This window comes from Carassius gibelio, chromosome A20 (genome assembly GCF_023724105.1).
Source record: "Carassius gibelio isolate Cgi1373 ecotype wild population from Czech Republic chromosome A20, carGib1.2-hapl.c, whole genome shotgun sequence".
NCBI classification, from domain to species: Eukaryota; Metazoa; Chordata; class Actinopteri; order Cypriniformes; family Cyprinidae; genus Carassius; species Carassius gibelio.
Genome location: NC_068390.1, coordinates 26,654,772 through 26,680,981, shown reverse-complemented (window position 1 = coordinate 26,680,981; position 26,210 = coordinate 26,654,772). Strand labels below are relative to the sequence as shown.

The 26,210-nt window shown below is 37.0% G+C and overlaps 1 protein-coding gene across 1 annotated transcript in view; it reads left to right on the top strand.

Annotated features, from left to right (window-relative positions):
• Positions 1 to 8,330: 8,330 nt before the first annotated feature.
• LOC127938140 (transmembrane protein 121-like) overlaps positions 8,331 to 26,210 on the top strand; it is a 37,506-nt gene continuing 19,626 nt past the window's right edge. The window contains exon 1 of the mRNA XM_052534569.1: positions 8,331 to 8,617. The gene's annotated coding sequence lies outside the window, so the exon portion shown is untranslated. The remainder of the gene's footprint in view (positions 8,618 to 26,210) is intronic.

Sequence of the window (26,210 nt, the reverse complement as noted above, 5' to 3'; positions counted from 1 at the left end):
TACATTATAAATGACTTTATTGTCTCTATTGATCAATTTAATCCATCCTTGTTTAATGTCAACCGGCGATGGAGTGAGACCAGAACAGCTGAAATAAAACCACACTCGTTGGAAAGCTTTGGTTGCCTCATGCACCACAGGACGCAGGAGCTTCTAGGTCACTGCTTAATGATAGTTTCTGCCAAAATAACAACATGATAGTCTGTAGCAACAACACAGACACAATGCATTCTGGGATTTTGTTGTAATGCTGCATCAGAATTTGGCCAAAGGATAGTCAGGGCCGTGTCTACAATGCCTTACAATGCTGTATAAATAGTCATCGCACTCGAGTTCGAGACAGGGCTTTTGTGTTTTTCCATGGGCTAAATCATGTTTCACATTAACAGTGTGATAGTCGTGATGAATGCGTTACCTTGAGAGCTTTATTCTCATGGTGTACGAATAAGGCCTTGAGCGAGGTTGAACAATTTAGGGTAACTGTGTCACTGTTGGGGTCTACACTGGGAATTTTCACCTTCATCCATAAACTATGACACAAGGACTTATTCTGATGGCACTGACATGTTCATTGATATTTATTTTTGAGAGATGAACTAAGGATTTTGAGCGAGCGACTGACTTTTGCTCCATTGAATCCATGGTGTTTTGCTATTTGTACGAGTCGTTTTGAGAAATGCACTTACTGTTTTGCAAATGTCAAGGATGATTCAAGAAATGTACCAAAGCGACTGAGAAAAACTGTAACAATCAGAAAAGCATGGTTCTTCAGAATGGCATCACTGCAAAAAACCTTTTTGGAAACTCTTTAAGAGTTTAAGAAATAGTTCTTCAGGGAACCAAATATGGCTTCAAATCTTCTAGATTCATTTTTTTCCTTTTTTACTAAAAGGACTTCAAAAACAGATTATACCGAATGACTAACAGGAAAAGGAAAACAAGGCACAGGTGTGAAAAGAAAATGAGAGCGGGAATCAAGCAGGTTAAGCAAGACAATAAAAGTGTCATGAACAAAATATATGAACACAGACAATAACAAATAATGAGTCGTGACGTTCTTCTAATGAGCTTTATGACTAATGCATGTGAAACTGGTGCCTTGCTTCCATTCTAGGGCATAGATAGAAACAACAGCATTTAAGTAAGGGATATTTGCAGCACAAGCATTGCAGCTACATGTAGTATATAATAATATTAAAGCCTGGGTTGCCAATCCTGCCAATAAAGAACCTTTATTTTTAAGAGTGCAGCTGTCAATCAACACCCACGGCTGCAGGCCGATACTGTGTAAAAATCAATTCAAAGCATCTCTTGTCCGCCTCCAGTGAGGTCCAGGCAGGTAAACATGATCAAAGAGGCACATAATCATCTGAAAGGTGGCTGAGCGGAGGGCGGGACGTGCTGGGATTTTCTCAAACGCTCTGTTCGGACCTCAGAGGGTCGCAGGCATGTCGCCTTGGCAACAGAATAACAGTGAGATTAAAAGGTCAGTGTTCGGAGGGGGTGTAGATCTATCATCAGAGTTGAGTTCAGCTCATTCCTGCAGCCAGAGGGAGAATTAGTCCAGAAATCAATGCAACAGACAGAGTTTACGGCGTATGTCTTACTAAAAACACGAGCTCGCATGCACGTCCATGTGCAGATTTTAATAAAATTAATGTTGTTTGCCAAGTCAAGCATCTGTACAGCTATAAACAAAACTGATTACTGTGATGTTTTACAAGAAAATACTATTTCAGTCTTTCTATTTCAAAATGTAGGTTCAATTCAACTAATGAATTAATGAAAGTTTCAATTAATGAAACTTCTAACTTCTTATCTTAGCTAACAGAGTGTGTTAAAAATGTAAAATATTGGATGGCCAATAATTTTCTCCTATTCAATTCGGATAAGACAGATATGATTTACTGCAACCAGACAGATGTACTGTTACTTCCTCTACAGTCAAAAAGCTGGGTGTCATATTATGAAACATGTTATCTGTTTCTGATGCAGAAAAGCTAGTTCATGCATTCATGACCTCTAGACTGGACTATTGTAATGCACTTCTAGGTGGTTGTCCTGCTTCGTCAATAAACAAGCTACAGGTAGTCCAAAATGCAGCAGCTAGAGTCCTTACCAGGTCAAGAAAATACATATTTTACAGTCTCTGCACTGGCTAAATATTAAGTTCTGTATCAGTTACAAATTATCATTACTTACCTATAAGGCCCTAAATGGTTTAGCTCCTGCGTACCACGTTACAATCCATCACGCACCCTAAGGTCACAAACGCTAGACTTTTGGTAGTTCCTAGGATAGCAAAGTCCACTAAAGGAGGTAGAGCTTTTTCACATTTGGCTCCCAAACTCTGGAATAGCCTTCCTGATAATGTTCGGGGTTCAGACACACTCTCTCTGTTTAAATCTAGATTAAAAACACATCTCTTTCGCCAAGCATTCGAATAATGTATCTCTTAAATTGTGACTGCAGTTGTATCTGATCAAATGTGCACACTTTTTTTTTTTTTTTGAAACATCAGCGACGCTAGTTATATCTTTATTTGTTTCTCTGTTTTGCAGTTTCACACAAGGTCCAGTCTGGATCCAGAACACCTGAGAAGAGATGATGCTGACCCTCAGAGGACCCCAGATAATGCTGACCCTGAATCAACATACAGAACTAACAAATATCGCTACAAGTGTGATTCCATCATAATAATTGCTGTTAATAGTGTTCATCATCTGTTTGATACGTTTTTACTTGATTTTTCTGCACATAAACCGATCTCCACTGAAAAGCTACAACTAAATATTGAGGAAACTTAGTTTTCTGTAAAGTTGCTTTGCAATAATTTGTATCGTAAAAAGCGCTATACAAATAAACTTGAATTGAAAATGCTTTTACAGCATCAACAAGCATTTATCATAATATTAATTCAAGTGACAGTCCTGCAAATTACAAAAATGTCTTTAAACTGTTAACCTTCTCACTATATGGCTGAAATACATTCTTCAAGAAATAGTGCATGAGGTGACTTTTCCTCATCAAAATGAGCTTGTTTTTATGACTACACTTAAATGCCTCAAGCTTACAGGACTCCGAATGCAGATTTGCAGTCTGGGAAGGAAATGACAGACTAATAAAGCACATGCTCATATAAGAGCCCAAAAACACCTTGGGGGAAGATGTGTGTGGCTGCATATCGTGCAGAAAGCAATCGCACACGGCTGTTACCTGCGAGACGTGGCATTTTCTCACAGCCAGCAGTATTTTTCCTGAAACAACTCTGTTTGGCTTTTAGAGGCATTCCTCAACAAAGCAGTGGGAGTGATTGTGCCGCTCTCGACGGATGAAACGATACAAGGAAAGGGATGATAACAGACAACAGACACGAGGGAGGATGTTGCACGAGACTCAACCTGCTATTATACCTGAATTAATATACAAAAATATGTTGAAGCAAAACATTTACATAAATATTAAAATCTGCCAACAGCATATGCAAAAATGATCTGAAAAAATAAATCTAGCATAAATATCTTGCTGCTAAAATATTAAAGAATCTAAAACCAGACAAACATTTTAGACAGAATTTGCCGAATCCAAACAAAAACCATTTAGTCTTACATCTAGATTTTAACCTTAAATCTTACATTTAATTCTCGTACTTTACATGCAAACATTTCTGTAGCTCAGGTGACAGCAGACAATCATTTATAATTGAATTCTCAATACAATGGGTTTGACACTGGTTCTGTTTCATTACTTCTTTTAGTACTTTTAGGAAAGGAAACTATGAGGTCAAGGGTTTGATTTCCATTAAATACTGTATGTTTACTGTAAATACGGCAAACTTTTACTTTCTTTTAAATACATTTTAAAACCACTATTAATCTTTATTTATTTTGCTTAACTGTGATCACTTGTCTTGTTCAAGTCAAATGAATGAATGTAAAAGCAAGCTAATTGGCCTTAAAAGAAAGAAACATATTTACAAAATAGATAGATGCTTTTATTTATGTCTTTTAAGAATTCCATATCAAAGTTATATTTCATTCTTTAAGATGCAAATACAATCTTGAATCTTAATTGGCAACTGCAAACAAATGAATAAATGTTAATAAAATATTCGCAAAAATTTCCAAATGTAAAAATGCTTACAAAACTTGTTTTGCCTAAGATGTATAAATATATTTGTGGCTACAGTACATATTTGTGCTAACCTAGTGATAAAATATATTACAAAAGGTTTCTAATTACATCTAACTTTGTTCATCAAATGATCCTGAAAAAATAAATAAAAAATTATCACTTTTTCCACAGAAACAAAGTATCACAATTGTTTTCAACATTGAACAGAAATCTTTCTGGAGCTGCAAATCATCACATTAGAATTATTTCCGAAAGATCATGTGACACTGAAGACTGGAGAAATGATGATGAAAATTAATTCAAAATACTTTTTTTGATCACATAAATGCAGTTTTGATTAACATAAAATCATTTTACCGACCCCAAACTTTTAAGTGTTTCAAAATGTTGTAAAAATGTTTGCAGCTCCTAAAGCAAAGACTTACAGGTCACATGACTTCAAGGCTACACGCACCAGCCGATCAACTACTACAGAGATGAACAAGAACACAAACAGATAACACTTTCAGGTAAAACACTGCCCTCTCAGATCTACATCAGCCTAACATCTGAGCCCAGGCCTGCTTTTCCATCCCTCACTGAATTCTGCCAAGCAAACAAAACTGACCAGAGTGCTCCGTCATTCCTCAGAGCGCGTCCACTAAATCACCGACTGATCCTGAGTCAGCCCTCGGGAGGATATGGAAACAAACAGATGATCTCGGGCCACCACGATGGAAGCTATCCTTTATTTTTCCCACAAGCCGATAGTCTGCCCCTCCCTTTCCATCTTGCTCCCCAGGCTGCAATTTATCCTCCAAAATTCATGGAGCACACAGGCGTTCATCTTGCCAGCGCATGTACATGACAAATAAACTGATCCCATAAACCCGCAGATGCATATGAAGCAGCAGCACACAGAAAGCCATTAAATTAGTGTCCGACACTAAAACACTGCAAAGAGAGGAAGAGAATAAATGAGCTGAAATGGAACGGATTTTACACCGTGAGATTAGGGATTGTTCTGGAAAGAGGTCAATGGGAATAAGACATGCACAAAGAAAACCTCAGTTATTATTTATGCATTAAAAGCCAGTTTGGACTCACTGTATTTTCATCTATTTAATCGCAGAGACGCGATCATTTACATGCACCGTCCACTGACATTTAAAATATTTGAGGTGCCAGTATGTTCAATTTATTTCTTTTATTGCAGCGGAATGACTGCCAAGATATAGTGAGCTTTGCTGATTCAAGGCGAAAGTCAAGGCTGGAAGCACCTGAGCGTGCCAGAGACGCTTTTAACACATTGTAACAAACACTCTTACATCCTTAACACACACTCACACAGAAAGACATTTCCATGACTCGGATTCTTCCATAATTCACACACAAACACACACCTGCTGCCCAAGTGCATATGGGCCACTAGAAAGAAACCAACTAACAACATAACGTAGCATTCACAACACCCTAAGATCATTACAGCACATTATGCACAGGTAAGATTCCCTCACATTTTACTTTCTGCAATTCAGTGTGGTGCAGAAATCATGTACTTCACTGGACCTTCAGGTTCTGATATCAATGACATGATGCACTAGTTAAACCAGCAAAAAACCTGCATAAACCAGCAGGGCAACACATGGAGAAGATTTATGGCTTTGGGAGACATTCATCAGATCCAAATATTCAGGTGCATCTTTGAAATGGTAAAGAGGCTGTTTATAGATCAACATGTCTGAAAGATGCTGGCAGGAGAAAAGAGGAACACACGGGAAAAGAGAGACAGAACACGGATAAGGGAAGAACAGAAAAAGCACAAACATATCACTTTAATATCTTTCTCCTAGAAAGAATAAATAATTTGTATTTATATAGCGCCTTTCCAACACCCAAGATTGCTTTACAGAGACAAATTAGGAACATGATTGAATTGAGAAGCTTGGCTGAATCCTGTGCTCAGGTTTGCCAAGATACCAAAGTCTGCAATCGAATGTCAGGAATCTCAATATGAACATATGAGCTTCGATGCTTAATCTCTTACTATGTTGGCCATTGATTCATTCGTTTCTCTTTGGGAATCAAGAACTAGTCCTCATTCAGAATTAGTTGCCACAAAACAATACAAAGGATCATTTGCTTCCACTTTGTTCAATTTTATTCTATATCAAAATTGTTCTATTGCCATTTATTTAGCTGGTTATGAGCAACAACCAACATTCAGGACAATCAGTGTAGTCATGAAACAACTACTCAGAGCCAGTTCTTTTACCAAATTGTTCAAAATATTCACAATCTCAAACTTATAAATTAATTTTGAGTGCCATGCAGCAAACCTGACAAAAATGTTATATTTTGTACTGTACTATATATATATATATGAGATATTCGGTAGGAATCAACATTGTCTTCTGAATAAAAGTTTAACTTGAATTAAACACTTAAAGAAAAAAATTATGAAAATGACAAAAGCACACAACAAAATTACTAAAAAACTAAACGTATTAAAATAAAATATAAAATTTAAAAAGCTAATTTAAAGTGTTAATAGAAATTATAATAGTATATAAATTATATTAAATTACTATATTACATTAATCAAAATATTTAAATACTGTATACTACCAGTTCCTTTTTTTTAAAGAACCAAATTCCACAATTCTTTTCTGCTAAACAACATTTTTGTTTCAACTTCTATAAAAACCTGCACTAAGTCTCCTGAGCCACAAGAGAGCAATATCTGAGCCATCATATATTTCTCTGCATGGGGTAAACAAGCAAAAAGAGGATTATGTTTCGACAGAGAGAGAGAGAGAGAGAGAGAGAGAGAGAGAGAGAGAGAGAGAGAGAGAGTGACGGAAGAGAGAGACAAGGGCATAAAACACAGGAAAGATGAACGAAGAAATACAGTCAAAAGGACAGAAAATACATAGATTATAACACCAGAAAGTCTTATTTCTTTCACAGACCTTGACAACATCTGCAGATCGACTCTCTGACCAGAGGAGATGAAGACCGCTGAAAACACACTTCACACCGCAAATCTGTCTCGCTGTCATAATGCTGAAATAATATCAATAAATCATTCAAACATTTGCTGTGCCTCCTTCTCTGGCTACTTTCATTCAGGATGTTTTTGGGTTTGTCCTGAAACTGAAGACACACGAAGAACATTAGCACAGCATGAACTGAAGCCACATCAGCAAACTGCATCTCACGCAGAGCCAACATTCTGGCACATGCACCAGAGAATATGTGCATTCACTGCATTGAACATTGCACAAATATTAAGAGTAGCATGATAGTAATGCCATTTTAAAGAAAAAATCTGAAACGTCTAGTGAACTTCATTATGCATATGGACATAAACACATACTTATGCACATCAACTTAACCCAAATCACACCTCTATAAAAGCTTTGTTACATAATGCAATCCAAGGAAACCCCAGTGACATGGTTTAATCATCCTAAAAATAGAAGTCCTGGACAGACCAGCCAAATATAAGCATGAGGTCAGTATCAGTTATTATTATAGATTTAAAATATAAATATATAATAATAAAAAGCAATATAATATAATCATATATATCAGCTACCAATATTCCAGTAAATAATGATTTTTTTTAACTTAGTTTGGGTAGCTAACCTTGTAAATTAATTTATTAGTTTATATAAACAAGTAACAAGTGTTTTCAGACATAACATATACAAAAATGTATATTTATACAAATAATTTATACAATGACCGCCACTGCAAAATGATAAGACACCAACATTTAATGTATTAACACAATTTATAACTAATGAGCATAAAAACTGTCTACTATTTACTTTACGGTTGACATTTCTAAAATATTAAGCTGCATAACCAAAGCTTAAAACTTAAATGTTTACCTTTTTATAAAAAAAAATTAATTTAAATATTACATTATGTTAGTATATTAAACAATGCATATAGTAATGCATAAATAAAAATTACATTTATTTTATTTGATAATCCAACTTTATTTTAATTTACTCATTTTGCGGTGCGTTGCCAGTATAAATACAGTATAAATGTTTTAGTCATGGCAATAAAAGCACACTATATTGAATTGAAATGGAGAGAGTGTGAAAAGGGGGGAGGGGCAGAAAAAAGAAAAGTGTGTGTGTGTGTTTGTGAGTGAGTGTGTGAGAGAGAGAGAGAGAGAGAGAGAGAGAAAGAGAGAGAGAGAGAGCGCATTCAAGGAGGTGGTGAATTGCATCGTGATTTCTTCCGAGCGCAGCTGAGAGACAGGCTGGAATCCAAACGGGCTTTTTTCTATTTGCAGACGCTTGTTTCCGAGGCTTTCCTCTCGCTATCATTCTCGTGCAGCGCTTCAGTGTTTTCTGTCTCACATGAGTTGGATTTGAATCCAGTGAAGCCTGATGGAATCGGACACCGGACGGGTTTGGTCTCCTGCTGGATTAAAAGCCTCGTTCAGTCTGATGAGAGACACGGACAGAGACTGAGAGCTGAGGTGAGATGACCAAAGACAACACTCATCTGTGCATTCAGCCTCTCAGCCTTCATTTATCACACCACGGGTCTATAACTAGTAGTTTGTGGTTGCCGTGTCACTAAACTACAGTAACTGAAGTCTTGTTTCAGGATTCAGATTTTAGATTTGCCAAAAAAGTGTTTGGTAATTTAAAATGTAAAATTAAGCATTTTTGCATGAATTTTCATGAACATGCATGCAAAAAAAGCATATTTTTTTGCATGCATTTTCTCAAAGAATAAAAATAATTAAACATTTTAAAAGCATTGAAAGTGCATAAATATATATTTTTAAATAAACATTAAAATGCATGTAAAACTATTAAAATAGCATAAAAACAGCTGAACATTAAAAATGTTGTGCATGCACAAGTATAATTTACGAACAAAACCACAATGCACAGACTGAGCCAGAAATGCTATTAATATTCACCATATTAATATAAAGTTTCAGATATATTTGCACAAAGACAAGAAATGCATTTTTTAAATGTCCTAACTATACTTCATTTATATGGTAATGGTTTATATGGCCCATCAAATCAAACCTCAGACCAGCGACCCACCAGTTGCGATCCAGCGCTCTGAGAGACCTTTCCTGTGCTTTTCTTTGTGTTTGGTGGTGTGTGTGGTCATTGCTGTCTGTAGCTGCTGCGGTTGTTCGTCGCTGCTGGCTTCTTAAGTTTATTACACACATACGCAGCAGCAGGGCCCTGGAAGCCTCTCGGAGTACTTTATGATATTACATAGCCCAGCGTTTGATTTATGGATCCTCGGTGCTGTGGAAACCACTGAGCCGCTGCTTCTCTTGGGAATGACCCTGTTCACCAAACGGTCTTGTAAGTGGTATAAAGTTGCTTCAGATAGGATTGCTGCTTCTGAGAAGTAGGAGTCTGGGAAAACAAAGGGGAAAGACCTTCCCTAGTTTATTTCAGTGTGAGCATGTCGACAGGAGAGGTGTTTTCTTGTTTTCTCTTGGCAGGATCTCATCTACACACTATACAGCCAAAAGCATGTGGACATCCACTCTTTAATTAATGGGTTTGGCTACTGCAGTAATTCAAATATAATCGTAAACCATTGCTACAACATACAGTGAAATTCTAGAGAGTTATTTGCGTCCAATTTCGTTGCAGTAGTTGTTTTTTATTTGGGATTCTGACTCTGATGGGGATGAGCTTGACTGGCGTACACAAACCCAGACCTGAAGATCCCCAGATCTCACTGATGCTCTTGAGTTTTGTTGAACATTTAATATCAAAAGCATGAATCCCTCTCATTGCTGCTACTGTACAACAGCTTCATCTCTTCATGGATGCAGGAATTTCCTCCTATTCAGACATAAAAGCATCAGTATCATAGTTTTCTACTTGAGCAAAGACCAGAAGAGCAAAAGCTCTTTTTATCTGATGCTATCAGACAGAAACCATCCCTATAGTGCTGTTTTACAGCCTTGGACCAAAAATGGGTCACAACCCAACAGTCAGGGTGTGTGACCCATTTTCGTGGTGGACAGCAGGGAGAAAACTGTGCTAAATGAAAACGCAAACATAGTTAGAAATGATTAAAATAAGTTTTAAAGGGGGAAATCGCTTCTCATATCTGTTGATGATACAATGGAAATGCACTTTTCTTTTCTCCACAGATTAAATCTGCAAATTGCATGGCTCCAATTAATCCCAAATATGTTCAGGTCTGGTTTTTCTCTGTCAGTAAATCAATTTCATACAGACCTCACGTTAGGAAAATGAAAAAAAGAGAAAGACTCTTGACAAACGGTGGCTACAAAGTTGAAAGCGCATGATTCTCTAGCATGTCATTACATCCAATTGTGACTCGCAAGCAAACAGAGCTTCAATCCGTCACACGTCCAGGTCACATTACGAGAGATACTGACTCAAATCTTAGTGGGTTTAGCTGGTCTATCATATTGTTACTCTTCATGGACTGGAATGCCTTTTCTTACTGCCACAAAAACACAATAAAATCAGCTGTAGAAAGATTTAGACTGGTCCTTTCCTCATCTCTGGCTGGTACTGAAAAAAAAAAATGGATGTGGAATAAACTGCAAGATCTTACAGAGGTCGCTTTGTTTCGGAAATATTAAAAATCATAATTTTATTTGGGATGATGTGATAATGAGACTGTTTTTGCACATAAAACAAACCAATTTCCCCCCAAGGATGAATTGTGTCTTTTGTAGCTTCTCCAAATAGGAAATAAACCGGACGAATTGCTACATGAACGAAGCGCTTCCGAAACAGAATAGAGGATTTTCTTACAGCTCAGTTTAAATAGGCTTTGGCTGATTTTTCTGCGCAAGTGTTTCCACTATTTATATAGTCTGATGTGTGTGACAAATACATTCTGAATCTCTTTTATCAGCGTTATTGACACTGGCGAGTCCCACTGGTGGTTTATCTGGAGGCCGATAATTGAATGGCTCTATTATGTGTTTGTTTATGGGCTGCTCGCAGAGGAAAAGGCTTTTGTGTGTTCAGATATGACACCTGTGATAATACTGCTTGAATGGGAATGAATGTTATCTCTAACATAAAAGGCTAAGAAATCCAAAACTGTTGTGGCACAATTATTAACAAATATTTAATGCGGATAAACACAGTTTAGATACTATAGTGCATGCATAGTGCTGTTTAAATGGTTAAATAAAACTCGAGTAATTAGAAGGCATGTCTAATTACCTGAAATCATGAAAAAAAAAGCTGTTTAACACTTTTGTTTTAATAGATTAATTACATTTTAATCATCAAATGTCAAATTAATTAAATGTATAAAAAGCAACTTTATTTATTTCCCCCCAGAAATTCTGTGTTGTGTATCTTACTTTTCCTGGTAATCAAGTATAAAATAATTTTAATTTGATTCAAATATCAATTAAATTAATAAACAGATCTTTTATATTTTTGGTAAACGAAGTGCTGCGCAACACAGGCTTGCTGTTAAAATTAAAACATTAAAGAAACAGTGATTATTATAAAAACTTTATTTTCAAGGAATCATTTATTATAATTGTTATTATTGTTGTACTGACCTACTTTTGATGCTTTCATGCATAGATCCTGTTGTCATGCATCGTGTAAATCATACGACCCTACGTCATGCAACATTTGCATGTGTCATGCTGCTAATGCAACAAACTCAAAAAGTCATATTTTTTTCTGCTTGAGCAATAGCCAGAAGATACACGGAGGAGCTCATTTTATCTGATGGTATCAGACAGAAACCATCCCTATAGTGCTGTTTTACATCAAAAATGAGTCACAACCCAGCAGTCACAGGGGGTTTGTGACCCATTTAAGTGGCAGACAGCAGGGAGAAAACTGTGCTAAATGAAAACGCATCCATAGTTGGAAATTAGTCAAATAAATAAACAAGCATATCAAGTTTTAAAGGGAAGGAAAATCACTTCTCATATATCTGTTGTGGTTGATGTCAAAGGCTGAGAGTCCAATTCAAATTACATAGATGTCAACAGGTGCTGACGTGTATTCATCATAAACAAAACAAAATAAAAAACAATGATTTAACATGTCTGAGTCGACAAAAATTATCCAATCCTGTTGTGTTTTTCAAAAGAAAGTAATAGGATGTGCACAAACCTTAACGAATCACACCAAAAAAAGCAAATGATAAATAAATATTTTTTTTTATAAAAATAAAATATAAAAATAATTTTAATTAAAATAAACGAATGAAAAATATAAAAATACAAAAAAAACTAAAATATTAAAAATAATAAAATGAAAAATAAAAAATATACAATACAATTAAAAATAATAAAATGAATGAAAAATAAAAAAGTGAATGAATGAAAACTAACTAAATCATACACACACAAACATCACAATTTATGCATTTAGTAAACTGTGGAGTTTGACTAATGTTAATCCACTGTAATAATTAAAATGTTTGATTTCAAGGTTATGTTTGATTTGGAGGTATTTTTTCCCTTTGAATACTCCCAAGTAGTACTGTGTCGGGTTGCCACACGATGTGCAATGTAAAATGTGAGTCCTGAATCAAAAGCAGTGACTGCAGTGGAATCAGCTGCTGGCTAATGTAGAGACGTGCAGAATTGCTCATAATGGATTCCAATCTGGCATCATCCTCGTGTCTGTCACTGCCTGCGGCGAGTCCAGCGTGAGGCCGCTAATGCAACAAGCTCTTGATGAGCTGCTCAAACAAGCTGGAAACACGCTTCCTGTAGACCAGCAATGTGGAGAACCAGACTGAACACGAGTCTGTATTGACAGAACAGATCCATATTCTATATAGCGCAATGATTCCTCAAAGTCATGCATGCTTTTGCTTTCTCAAACAATGCAGATGTGTTTTCTCAATCGATCTGTCAAATGTACTAGAATACGTAGGGAAGCTATACGTTAAAGCTTATGACATTCAGAGAAAAATCATCACAACATATCACTGCTATACAGTAGTGTTCATTTCACTTTTGAAAACTATAATGAAAAATGTTTTTTGTCCACCCTAAGACTAAAATTAGACGATTACGAAACAACAACAAGGTCAATCAACGGTAACCGTGACTATATCAACATGCAAAAAGCATTGACGATAAAAGACAATGCTGAAAGTCTCTTCACAGCCCGATAGCAATCACTAAGTTAAGTGGTATGTGTAAATATGTATTTATTTTGGTCTGTGGAAGGCGTAGGACCAAAGAAAATCACCAAGGGTGATCCATTTACCCGGTGAAAACACTGAAAAGCACAACTGTACAGTTTAGAATCTGTACAAACAAATATCAGACCACAGAATATCACGATTGGCCAATCAGAATCAAGCTTTTCAGAAAGCCATATGATAAGATGCCCTTCAGAAGAATCTAAGAGTCTGTGGGTTTCAAGCTAAAGCAGCAAGATGCTGTAATTCAGGTGAGAGTAGAGTTAGTAGAGCGTGCAGATCAGCGTGTCATCCACGTGTGAATCCAGCACATCTGATCTGGAGCTCTTATGGGCAGCGGAGCACTGCATCTCTGCCAGCGTAGCAGGACGTCCTTCAGGGCTGCTGGCTCTTCTGCAGTAACAAATAAAGGAAACATAATGCAGAACCCCACAGAGATGATGACACCTGCTTTCAGAGAGTCCAAACAGGGTTCCAGTCTGTGAGAAGCTTCTTCAGCAACCCAAATCTGCTTCCGTGCGTTAAAAGATTAGAAGCAGCCATGCTGGCAGAGCATCCATCACAGCGTCTGCCAATCCTGCACCTGCACTAAACCCAGCTCCACTGTTCCACGCATGAGCCATTTCGAGGTCAAGACAGCTGTATCCGTTCATAACGACCTGCAATTACAGTGATTTTCCTTGTTTAAATACAATAGTAAAGAACTCTACTCCAATCTGGTTTTGTAACACATCTTTTTGAATCGGTAGAAAGTGGTGTGGTGTTGGTTTGAGATGGAAACTGAAAGGCAGTGGGTTCAAATCCCATTAGGAGTGAGCCATAGCTATTGGATGTTGCACGACACTGCATTTACCCCCAGTTTAATTCAGAAGAACTGCACTTGTAACTTTACATACAAGTATTAACTAAATTACTATACTTACTATGCAACCACTCACAACACACTAAAATCTAACAACAACACCCTAAAACACTTATTCTTATAACCAACAACACTGCCCTAACCTAAAAATGCTTAAGTGAGTGTGCATTTATATTTATAAAGTGTGCATTTGCTTCATTGTATTATTTAAACTACTCCAAAAACCACAACACCCTAACAGCCCGTACCACCCACAATTTTCTACCTTAAACACCCACAAGTCCTTATCATTCACAACACCCTACCCTAAAAAACACCCAAAATGCCATACTCTTAACAGCCCACAATGCCCTAACACCCATCAACAATACTCCATCCTGAAAAAACAACCACAACGCCCTAACACAATGCTCTAAAAACCACTCACTCAAAAAACCACCAACAAAGCTCTAAAAACTCACACTCTACACACCACCCACAACACCCTAAGAACCACTCACAATGCACTAAACACCACCCAAAACGCCCTAAAAGCCACCCACAACACCCTAACAACCACCCAAAACGCCCTAAAACCACTCACAACACCCTAACAACCACCAGAACCACTCACAACACCCTAACATCCACCCAAAATGCCATAAAACCACTCATAACACCCTAACAACCACCAGAACCACTCACAACACCCTAACATCCACCCAAAACGCCCTAAAACCACTCACAACACCCTAACAACCACCCAAAACACCACCCACAATGTTCTACACCACCCAAAACGCCCTAAAACCACTCACAACACCCTAACAACCACCCAAAACACCACCCACAATGTTCTACACCACCCAAAACGCCATAAAACCACTCACAACACCCTAACAACCCCCAGAACCACTCACAACACCCTAACAACCACCCAAAACACCACCCACAATGTTCTACACCACCCAAAACGCCATAAAACCACTCACAACACCCTAACAACCCCCAGAACCACTCACAACACCCTAACATCCACCCAAAACGCCCTAAAACCACTCACAACACCCTAACAACCACCAGAACCACTCACAACACCCTAACATCCACCCAAAACGCCCTAAAACCACTCACAACACCCTAACAACCACCCAAAACACCACCCACAATGTTCTGCACCACCCAAAACGCCCTAAAACCACTCACAACACCCTAACAACCACCCAAAACACCACCCACAAATGTTCTACACCACCTAAAACCACTCACAACACCCTAACAACCACCAGAACCACTCACAACACCCTAACATCCACCCAAAACGCCCTAAAACCACTCACAATACCCTAACAACCACCAGAACCACTCACAACACCCTAACAACCACCCAAAACGCCCTAAAACCACTCACAACACCCTAACAACCACCAGAATCACTCACAACACCCTAACAACCACCCAAAACGCCCTAAAACCACTCACAACACCTTAACCAACCACCCAAAACACCCTAAAACCACAACACCCTAACAACCACCCAAAACGCCCTAAAACCACTCACAACACCATAACAACCACCCAAAATGCCCTAAAAACCACCCACAATGCTCTAAACACCACCCAAAATGCCCTAAAACCAACTGACAACACCCTAACACCTCTAAAACCACATAAAAATTGCTTTAACAGTCCACAACACCCTACTCTAAAAACCTCACAATGCTCTACAATCCACCCACAATGCCCTGAAAACACGCAAAACACCCTGACAGCCACCCACAATGTAGATTGTTTCAAAGCAGCTCATCACCCCAAACAGTGGCCAATAAACACCCCAACAACAACATCCTAAAAATCACCCAAAATTTTTTACAAATCTGGTTTTATATATAGAATACTTAGAATTGAATTTCAGGACACTGGAAAAGACGAAAGAAAACAAGAATAAACAGGTTGCTTGTAATTCAAGATATAGAAATAGAGCAGAATGAAATCACATCAGTCCTGCTGCTGGCCCTGAGATAATGCTACAGAGCAGCAGATCATCCTACCCTCTGTATTGACCCGCTGCATGAAGAACGATGTTCAGGCCAGCAGGGAAAATATCCCACTCCAGTAAAGCTGTTTACTGTTACTATACGATTTATATATATGCATGTATAATCACATTGCAACATGCACAAGAATACCACTGGCATTTCCTTTAGACTGTGTAAAAATCTTCTGCCCATTTTTCCTCTTTCAGCCTCTTTCACTCTCAAATGAACCCCAATCCCTACAGACATAATGGCTTCTATTACAATCAATATCAGACTGTGATCAATAGGAGGGGAAACATCCACCAGAGAGTCTCTGATGAGAAGCAAATGCAGTCAGTCCGGCCATTTAGTAATATATATATATATATATATATATATTTTTTTTTTTTTTTTTATGAAATGACAGTATCTTTAATCTTCTTTTATACACATACACATATATAATTTTTCTAATACAGTTTTTAGCAATTTTTACATCGATTTTAGTCCAAGTACATCAAGTTAAACTTAATAAAAATGAGAAAGGTTGCGACTAACTTTGTTAAAATTTATTTCAAGTAATTTTTTGTATGGTTTTTAGTTCTCAGTGGTAGAGCATTGTTTTAGCAGCGCAAAAGGTCATGGGTTCAATTCCCAGGGATTTTTACCAGTTTATGTTTTGCGATAAAGTCTATATATTTTGCAGTATTGTAAAGTACTTTCTAGGAAAACTTTAAATACAGATTATACATACATCATTTTATAATGATGTGTGTTCTTATGTATATATATATATGGCAGGGTTTATTAAGACAAGTAGCATTATTAATATTCTTCAAACTTTGGGGCGTTCAGTGATTGAAAGCAACCTCTGAACCCAAGCATTAAACTTTCAGAATCCCACGGACTTTCACTGAAGGAAAAAGCTGAGCCATTTCCAGAGAGCAGAATAACAGAGAGACTGCTGTGCATCTGTCCTGGTCTGCTGCTGCTCGTTTCTGCCTGTATTGAGTGTGTGAGTGTGTGTGTGTGTGCACATATCTTAACCTCAATTGTTATTGATTTTATCTTTCCAATTACTGAGTCCTCTGGCTGAACGAGAAACAGGAAAACAGTGGAGAGAGGTGAAGAGCATGAGCTTCTCTGTGCTGAATGAACACACACACACACAAACATTATGAGTTCAGCTGGCAGGAGAGATTTCACCAAGAATAACCCAAACATGCTACAAGCTGTTCTGTTTCAATGCTTTTTGTTGTTTTAGCACCTAATTTCAACTTGCACACAGAAATATTGACACCCCCTGTATTTGTGTATTTATTTTTACTTAACCCTTTAACTGCCTGCTCAACCAAATGGTTGATTTGTCACTTTATGGTAAACGTAGAAAAGCTAAGCTAAGGTTTTCAGATTTTCCTTTCTGCTGTCAGAATGTACTATTTGCTGAGAAATATAACTTTCTGATCATTCATTATAGTTCATATTTTCTGATTTCCACAGTATGTGTATGAATTCCGGTACTTTTGCCATAAAGTGACATATCAACCATTTGGTAGAGGCCGATATTTTAAAAATTATGGGACGTGTTGAAAAAAAATACATTGAGTGTGGTAACTAATGACATAAGGAGATAAGAAATGCAAACCAAAAATTTTTCAAATGCTTTTTTCTTGGTGGGGCAGTTAAATTAGTATTATTTTAGCATATGCAGTTTTATTTTATTATTACAAATAAATACTTTATTTTTAAATATATATATTCAAACAGTTTATTTTAAACTTTAATATGTCACAATATAACTTTTTTAAATAAATAATGAGACTTAAGAGACTTCTCAAAAACATAAAAATAATGTTTGTCATCAAATTTGTGTATACACCCACAAGAAAAAGAGTAATTTGTAAATGACAGAAAACAGCATTCAGATAGTATATTAAACACATGCAAAGATTTTCTGACAGTAAACCATTTCAGATGCCGAAATGCTTAAATATGCAAAGTACAGCACTGCATCAGCACATGCAGTATCTTGTTAAACTGGACTACGAGTGGTTTGCAAATGAGGGAGTATTGCAATAAAATACTACTGTAATTACTATTATTAGTGGGTGGGTGGGTGTGTGTGCGCGTGTTTGTGTGTGTGATTTAATTTTAGCTCCATTTGCGGTGTCTGCAGGGTGAAGTTAAGGTTATTCTGTCTGCTGTCCTCTCTAACTTTAACACCACCAATATCTTGACATGCATGCGTTTGCAAATCCAGCAGATGAGGAAGTGATCAGATTTCCCTCTGGGAATGTGAATGGGTCATCCGTATCCAGATATCCTCTTTAAATAGATAAGAGTCTTTTACATCCGTAGCGACATGTATGGATCTGTCCCTCTTATAATTCACTTCCTGTGAAAAGGTCAATTATATTCCCTGGGATTTATGAAAGCATTAAGCGAGTCTCTCACAAGAACATTTGTTCGTGCTCAGGTCAGCTGATTTCCTGTATGAAACACTCTCACTGGTGCTTTAGTGAGTATCGTTTTGGCCATTCCTGTCATGATGTAAATTAACATCCTGTCAGCCGTGGCACTTGGGTCACTGTGATTGGTCAGAAACCCATTCTCTCCTGCCATCTGCTTGATGAATGAAAGCTAACAGGGAATTCAATCAGGACCACTTCCGTAAAGTATATTTATGACAATTATAATTGCATACAGTTAGTGTTGGCGGTATAGTTATGTTCTGGGCAACACTCCAGATGCCTGTCCATGCAGCCATGCTTGGACAGAGCGGGGAGAGCAGCAAGACAAACCCCCCAAAACAACCATATGCCAGAACCCCCAACACAACTGATGCAATTTGAATGGCCAGCAATGAGAAATGTTGCTTGATAGTATATTTACGGGGGAAGCATTACCCAAACTCAGAGAGAAGCATTCAACAAGCATGTTGCTTTAGCTGCTTATGCAAAATATAATTTATGGGGGAAGCATGCACCCCTAGCAGCAGCAGCCTAATACGATGGCAGTTTGTATATCATTCAATTTAAGTCTAACATGCTGAAAAATCACATTAAGGTGGGGGATGGGAGCGTCACCCAAAGTTAAGCAATAGAGGATGTGCAACAAGTATGTTCTTAAAATGCTTAAGCAAATGTGATTGTAAAGGGGGAAGCATACGCCCCTAGAAGCAGCAGCAGTCTGATATGATGGCATTATCCAATTTTATACATCTACCATGCTGTAAAAATCACAAAGGGGGAAGCGTCACCCCAAGTTAAGCAATTGAGGATGTGCAACAAGCACGTTTCTTAAAATGCTTAAATCTAATGCCAATCCAGAGTACCCACAGAGCAGTACGAATCCCCATCTCCGAAAGTCCCCAGCCTGTTCATGTCTGCAAAACAAAAATACAGCTTCCGATTCTCTCTGGAAAAACCAAACTCCTGGAGGTATGCTGTGGGTGGAGCTATAATACTGATGTTTTGTGTGGTTTACATAACATATTCACTTATGTGCTGATTTCCAACAATAAAGGACAGAAATATGATGCAGTTGTACTTACCTGATTGGGGTCTTCTACCATGTTTTAATAGCAAATGATGTGCAAATCCAGCGTCAAGCTGGTCTTGTTTATAAAAGATTCATCGCTGAAATGACGAGAACACAAGACTTGCTACACTCCATTGCTGCCCCAGAAAAGCAACTGCATCCACGGTCCATGTAATGCTAGATTCTTTCAGAAGCTGAACATGGTAAACTTTCCCCACCATTGATTTCCTGATGAAGCGTGTTTATGGGCAAGGTCTCACTCTCCTCTGGTCGACATGTGTGGGCGTGCTTTCCCAAGAGAAATGCTCATAAGGAGTTCCACCATTGTCTACGTCATTAGATCCATCATTGAAAAAACTACAGAAACTTGTACCAGCCAGAAGTAAGATTTCTCCACTCATCCGAATTGGCCATGTTTAGCATGAAAATCCATTTCTTTAACACTGAACAACTCTGAATCCATGAAACACCATTGTAGCCCCACTTTAAGCAAACGTGTGATACATATGACCCCTCACCTGTCATACGACACGACAGTATCAATTATTCTGTGTAACATCTGAATGGATGAAGCGGTTTATCACTTTACATTGTTGTGCAAACTCAGCGCTGTGCGGGAGACTCTGCTCTTGCATGGAGCTGGCGGATGCAGTGCGTAGCGCCGCTTCACACTTTTTTGCAGTTTGGCATAATTTAGAAACAGTGCCTAAAGTGGGGGAGAATTCCCTGGCTCCGGCGATCAGCTCTCACTCAACTGGACCAGAAATGTCTTGGTGCTCCCGATGGCATTTGAGCGGAGTTGTCTCGCTGTGGCGGACACGCGCACTCAGTAGATCATGGGCAGGGAAATGCGAGATGACAGAATGATAATGCACCAATTACAAGAAAGAATCACTAGTTTCACAACTGTATGGTACACCATTAAAGGGAAACGATTCTTGATAGTAAATTAAAGATTTTGTGAAGCAACAAAACAAGTGGGTATACTTAATGGCCCCGACCACACCATGTGGCACGATAGAAGACGGTTTTAGTGTGTATGTGATCTTGTTCAGGCCACATGACTGAGCACACGAATGAACACTAGAGGTTCAATATTAGTCTGTTGATTCCAATCAAGTGCGAGCAGCTATTAAAAATATTAATGCAACCCTGTTTTTTTTTTTTTTCTGGTAATTTGCATGTCATCGTAGCCACTTATATCCCAAAATCGAGGCACGAGCACATGTAAACACCACATCGGATTAGATAACGTCTCATGTGGTCCACTGAATCTTTAAATCTGGATGAAGTAATAAAGTACATGTAAACGAGGCTATTGAGATCACGTTCTTATAAGCCTATGTATAGAAGCCATAGAGCGATAAATGCCTGCTTTTGAAGCTGCGTGCATCTGAAACATTCACACAGCTAATGTGACATCAATTTGTGACATCAAGAGAGATTGCATGCTCTAGCTGCGTATTGCTCCAGGTGTATGAACACCGATGTATAAATGCTGCTGCAAATATGCTTAATATTCGTTCCTGCGACCGATGCAAAACCTTGTTAACCACCAGGAAACATACACAGCGATATGGATTAAAAAGCATTAAATTATCTTTTTCTGAAAAAAACTCCAACAGTTTGATTTGCAAGCAGCGATGCGATCGGTTTATTGCAAGCAGCAATGCGATGGAAGAGACACTGAAGAATGGGAATTTAAATAGACCGCAGGTGATAGGCGTCAAGACTGGTACACTCAGGAACAGCTGACTGTCAGCTGATGCAAGCGTGACTAACGTGGCCTGACTGAACTAACGCGATGCTCGATATATATCAGGAAATGATTTATAGTTGTATATTTAAGCAGAACTGCTTGACTATACACAATGACATAAGAAGATTCGCTCCGATTATCTGTCCTCCATGCATGCATATGTTTATATATATATTCTATTTCAAAAAAAGTTTTTCTATTGAACTTTGTTCAAAGAATCATGAAAAAATAAAATGTACCACAATTTCGATGAAAATATGAAGCGGCACAACTGTTTAACATTGAGCAGCAAATCATCATATTAGAATGATTTCTGAAGACTGGAGTAATGATGCTGATAATTCAACTTTGCATCACAGGAATACATTATATTTTAAAATACATTTGAATAGAAAAGAGTTGTTTAAACTAATATTAATACAATCCTACTGTATTTTTTATTTAAATAAAAACAGGTTTGGGTGAGAAGAGACCCCAAACATCTGTCTTCCTGTGGGAAATGCATGTGAATTGACTCCTGAACTCTAAATAATTTAAGGCAGCATGTGCTTCATATAAATGTGTGTTTATGAAGGTGAACGTGTGTTATGCACATTTTCCACATCCTCCAGACAGCAAATTCTTTCATTGTCCCTGAATACTAACAAACATCAATACATAAACTGTAGCAGCTCACAGCTCAATAATCAGATGTTTCCGAGTCTCAAAAACAGATGTTTTCTCAGTTTGAGGACTGTAACTGTTACAGTACATGCTGTGCAACCATATCTGAATTTGACAAAGGAAAACAAACACTCAGAATGCATCACATTTTACCACAATCACTGTGGTTTGCATAATTTTTTAGAGTCTCTAAATTCGTAAGCAGCACGCATGAATGTACAAGATAATTATGGCAGAAAAAACAACAGGCTGTGGAGTTGAGATGTTGTTCATGTCTTAAAGACATCAAACCTTAGCTTTGTAATTTCATCAACACAACCAGAAGAGCTTCGGCAGTAAACAGACGCATTTAGGGTAATATCACAACATGCTGGGGGGAATTGATTGTGCTGTTTATTTCCATGCACTGTCTTTGTCACTTTAACACTCGAGTCACTGGAGGAACTAATGCAAATCAGGTAATGACACAAACACGCCCAGAAAATTAGTGCTAATCAAGTACGTCTGTAAGACCTGGAGAGAGTGGGAATGGTGCATGACCCCGGAAATACACAAGATGCACACTGACATCTCTGATCCAGTCATATAATACTATTACAGGCTGCAGAATGCTTCTAAAATTGCAATTCAATTCAGTTCAATAAAGTGTCACTATCTGGCTGAAATGCCATGCTTTTCTGAATACTGCAAACGAAGTGTTAACAAAAAATTAATGAACAATACTTAGCAATAATTGAATTTTACATATATACATATATATATAAAATAATCTTATGGTTTTTAATTATATAATTTGAAATTTTTTTTTTTGGCTAGTAAAGGAAACATTTCTCATTTTCATTTAGTTTAACTAGAAGTATAAAAATAACCTCGAAAACTAATAAATAACAATTAATAAGTACTATACATGTAAAAAATATATTTACCAAACAATTACTGCAACTAATTAAAGTAAAACTGAAAATATAAAAAATCTAATTTATAATATTAATAGTTTTTCAATTATACTAAAACAGCATTGTGCTGTATCCAACAATACTATGAAAATAAAAGCAATATGATCTTTGATTCCCAACAAAAATGCATTTTTACACTGTTTTTTTTTAGTGCTAAACTTACTAGTTATAATTAACCAATTGTTATGAGTAAACTTAATTCATTTGAGTTTACTAAAAGAAAATGTAAAAAATTTGTGTTGAGTTTTACAGTGTGTTTTATTTAAATTCCTGAACTGAATTTTAATTATGGTATCAAATTTGATTGGAACAGATTTTAAATTTTGAAATGGGAAGCAGACCTGAAATGAGATGCAATTCAAAGTAATACTCTTGTAATTGAATAACACTTCATTTCCCAGTGCTGCATTGCAAATCAGTATTTTCAACTTTCTGTGGTTTGTGGACAATTTTTCAAATTCACACTCGTCAACTGAAGTGACTCGGTTGTGAATCTTGCATAAGCCTGCTAATACAGCACATTCTATAATGAGCCTCATTTGCATAGAATTTAAATATGCATGAAACATTTGTGTCTGGGAAAGAGTGAATCTGTACGAACAGTTTCACATTTGTGCATCTCTTACAGGTTTAATTAGACAACCTGCTTATTCATCTGAGCGACTAGATGAGATTAATAAACAAATAAATACAATATTATGAGAAAATAATCAAAATATATCAAAGTACAAAAGAGCTCAAACATTCACCTCTTATTTTAAAATAAAAACATTTAATCATTTGAGTAACTAAGAGATAATTTTTCAAAAACAATTAATCATCTTGCTAGCTGTCAGCGCAGATGGATGCATTTCTGGTTAGAAACGACTGAATTGGCATTACTCTGCTGGTAGTTTATCACGGTAAGGCTATAATCATTGACATTACGTTGAAGTCTGCCGTGTAATTTATTATGGTTTTCTGACTGAAATGACCCAATTTAATCATGGCGGCAGGTTCGCATGCATGTATGTGCGTGCACATTTGTCTCTGAAACGCTCAAGTGAGACGGCTGCGGTGATGATGAATGATTTCTTGGTGTCAGTTCAGTTGTGTGTAATTGGCCGAGTCTGTGACGAATTTACGTTTCAGCTGATTGTTAGTGCATGTGATTTTCTGATCAAATTCATCTGCTAGATTGTTACCAGAATAACCACCATCGTTAAATTTATAGAAAAAGTTTATCCAAAAATGTACATTTTCTGAAAATGTCCTCACCCTCAAGGATTTTCTTCATCAGATTTGGGGAAATGTAGCATTGCATTACTGTCTAACCAATGGGTGAATGGGTGCCGTCAGAATGAGAGTCTATATATTGGTTTAGAATTATTTTGGACTGTGCATATTTCTCTCCCAATTCAGATGAGGCGTCGCAGTCTTATTATGGACTCGTATTTTAGGTGGACGCAATGATTTGAAGTTAAAAGTGTTAAAATGATGGAATTATTTCTTACAAACATGCATATTTTCTTCACGAGATGTTAACTGATGGACTGCAGTGATGCAATGTTTATATCAGCTGTTTGGACTCTCATTCTGACGGCACCCATTCACTGCAGAGCATCCATTGGTGTGCAAATGATGCAATGCTACATTTCTCCAAACTCATATCGGATGGCCTGAGTGTGAGTAATTGTTCAGCAAATGTTATTTGTTGAGTGAAATACTCCTTTAAATAGGACAAGCTATTCCTTCAATTTGTGTATTTGTCCTTTAATTTTTTTTTTTATGCATGCAACAGCCAGATTACTTACTACTTGCAAAAATGTGGTGTATACAGTCAAAACATACTGTATCCTGCATTGTGATATACAAGAAACAGAAGCAACGATTAGCCAAAATGAAATCAATTCAGAATTTAATTAAGCAAAATGCAAAACAACTATTCATTTCCAAGATAATAACTGGACATCACTTACTAAATTAAACATGCAACATTAAAATCTAATACTAGCAGACTAATGCAGCATATGCTTCTCAATATATAATTTCACTCTTAGTTATGGATATTGATCAAGTAACATTAAATGACATTATGTTTAATGCACTTGTACTTTGGTCCATTGTTAGTACAGCATGTGTGCATCCGTTCACACTGAGGTGTCTTTTCTGAATAACTCATTAAATGTGCTGCTTTACAGCATTAAATATCATCAGCCTCACTGTACCATAATAACCAGCCCATGTTTCATCTACGGCTTTCAACAGGAGCAAATTATTATTATAAATACACAAGGAAAAAGTATTAACAACCATAATGATCTAATGGCTCAGTTAGTCAGTTCCTGTGGTAATGTACATGATTTATGATTCGTGGAAAGACATTTTTAATCTCCAGATCCGTCGGTAGATTCAGAGATCAAAGCTGAAAGAGAGACGGAGAGAGGAAGAGTCTTCTTCCTGGAGATCTTCACTGGTTAATGTCTTCATTAAAGAAATGATTTACTTTCTTAAAACAAGATGAAATAATTCACTCTTCAAAATATGCACACACGATGAGGAATATTAAGTTGCATGAAAGAACAACAGGGCTCTAGCATTTCATGCAGGCCACGGTATTATTAGATAAATGTGACCCTGGAGCACAAAAGCAGTCTTAAGTCTCTGGGGTATATTTGTAGCAATAGACAAAAGTACACTGTATGGGTCAAAATTATTGCCAAAAATCATCAGGATATTAAGTACAGATTCCATGAAGATATTTTGTACATTTCCTTTTGTAACTCCATTTTTAATTCGTAATATGAATTGCTAAGGACTTTATTTTGATAACGTCAAAAAGATTTTTATTTTTTTTTACACTCAGATTCCAGATGTTTAAATAGCTGTATCTTGAACAAATATTGCCTGATCCTTACAAACTATACATCAATGGAAATTTTTTCACAATGTCCAAATATCGACACTTAAGACTGGTTTTGTGGTCCAAAAAATAATAAGCAAAATTTATAATATATATATATTTGCATTTAACACAACAAAGGTGTGCATGGTGTTCATTGTTCGGTATTTATATTTTATGTATACAAAATGCTTTGTTATTACAAAAAAAAAAAAAAAAAAAAAAAATAATCTGGTATGAAACGGTTTTA